Raw genomic sequence first — 2,513 nt, 5'->3', positions numbered from 1 at the left:
GCGTAGGAGACGTCACCAGGCTGTACGTGTGTTGAACACGGAGGTGCCGTCCGTTCGGCACTAGGATCATCGATGATTTGGATCACGACGAGTACGACTCCATCAACCCCGTTCACTTGAACGCTTCCGCTTAGCGATCTACAAGGGTATGTAGATGCACTCTCCTTCCCCTTGTTGCTAGATTACTCCACAGATTGATCTTGGTGATGCGTAGAAAATTTTGAATTTCTGCTATGTTCCCCAACAGTGGCATCATGAGCCAGGTCTATGCATAGTTACTATGCACGAGTAGAACACAAAGTAGTTGTGGGCGTCGATATTGTCAATTATCTTGCCGTTACTAGTCTTATCTTGATTCGGCGGCATCGTGGGATGAAGCGGCCCGGACCAACCTTACACGTACGCTTACGTGAGACCGGTTCCACCGACTGACATGCACTAGTTGCATAAGGTGGCTGGCGGGTGTCTGTCTCTCCCACTTTAGTCGGATCGGATTCGATGAACAGGGTCCTTATGAAGGGTAAATAGAAATTGGCAATTCACGTTGTGGTTTTGGCGTAGGTAAGAAACGTTCTTGCTAGAAACCTATAGCAGCCACGTAAAAACTTGCAACAACAATTAGAGGACGTCTAACTTGTTTTTGCAGCAAGTGTTTGTGATGTGATATGGCCAAAGGATGTGATGAATGATATATGTGATGTATGAGATGATCATGTTCTTGTAATAGGAATCACGACTTGCATGTCGATGAGTATGACAACCGGCAGGAGCCATAGGAGTTGTCTTAATTTATTTATGACCTGCGTGTCAATATAAACGTCATGTAATTACTTTACTTTATTCCTAACTGTTAGCTGTAGTAGTAGAAGTAATAGTTGGCGAGACAACTTCATGAAGACACGATGATGGAGATCATGGTGTCATGCCGGTGACAACGATGATCATGGAGCCCCGAAGATGGAGATCAAAAAGGAGCAAAATGATATTGGCCATATCATGTCACTTTTTGATTGCATGTGATGTTTATCATGTTTTTGCATCTTATTTGCTTAGAACGACGGTAGTAAATAAGATGATCCCTCATTAAAATTTCAAGAAAGGTGTTCCCCCTAACTGTGCACCGTTGCGAAGGTTCGTTGTTTCGAAGCACCATGTGATGATCGGATGTGATAGATTCTAACGTTCGAATACAACGGGTGTTGACGAGCCTAGCATGTACAGACATGGCCTCGGGACACATGCGAAACACTTAGGTTGACTTGACGAGCCTAGCATGTACAGACATGGCCTCGGAACACGGAAGACCGAAAGGTCGAACATGAGTCGTATAGAAGATACGATCAACATGAAGATGTTCACCGATGATGACTAGTCCGTCTCACGTGATGATCGGACACGGCCTAGTTGACTCGGATCATGTAATCACTTAGATGACTAGAGGGATGTCTATCTGAGTGGGAGTTCATAAGATGAACTTAATTATCCTGAACATAGTCAAAAGGTCTTCGCAAATTATGTCGTAGCTCGCGCTTCAGTTCTACTGTTTAGATATGTTCCTAGAGAAAATTTAGTTGAAAGTTGATAGTAGCAATTATGCGGACTAGGTCCGTAAACTGAGGATTGTCCTCATTGCTTCATAGAAGGCTTATGTCCTTAATGCACCGCTCAGTGTGCTGAACCTCGAACGTCGTCTGTGGATGTTGCGAACATCTGACATACACATTTTGATAACTACGTGATAGTTCAGTTAAACGGTTTAGAGTTGAGGCACCGAAGACGTTTTGAAACGTCGCGAAACATATGAGATGTTTCGAGGGCTGAAATTGGGATTTCAGGCTCGTGCCCACGTCAAGAGGTATAAGACCTCCGACGATTTTCTTAGCCTGCAAACTAAGGGAGAAAAGCTCAATTGTTGAGCTTGTGCTCAGATTGTCTGAGTACAACAATCATTTGAATCGAGTGGGAGTTGATCTTCCAGATGAGATAGTGATGTTTCTCCGAAGTCATTACCACCAAGCTGCTAGAGCTTCGTGATGAACTATAATATATCAGGGACATATATGATGATCCTTGAGATATTCGCGATGTTTGACACCACAAAAGTAGAAATCAAGAAGGAGCATCAATTGTTGATGGTTGGTGAAACCACTAGTTTCAAGAAGGGCAAGGGCAAGAAGGGATACTTCATGAAACGGCAAATCAGCTGCTGCTCTAGTGAAGAAACCCAAGGTTGAACCCAAACCCGAGACTAAGTGCTTCTGTAATAAGGGGAACAGCCACTGGAGCAGAATTACCCTAGATACTTGGTAGATGAGAAGGCTGGCAAGGTCGATAGAAGTATATTGGATATACATTGTGTTAATGTGTACTTTACTAGTACTCCTAGTAGCACCATGGTATTAGATACCGGTTCGGTTGCTAAGTGTTAGTAAACTCGAAATAAAAGGCTGCGGAGTAAACGGAGACTAGCTAAAGGTGAGCTGGCGATATGTGTTGGAAGTTTTTCCAAGCTT

The sequence above is a fragment of the Triticum aestivum genome, chromosome 1A (assembly GCF_018294505.1).
Source record: "Triticum aestivum cultivar Chinese Spring chromosome 1A, IWGSC CS RefSeq v2.1, whole genome shotgun sequence".
Classification (NCBI taxonomy): Eukaryota; Viridiplantae; Streptophyta; class Magnoliopsida; order Poales; family Poaceae; genus Triticum; species Triticum aestivum.
This window is presented reverse-complemented; position numbering follows the sequence as displayed.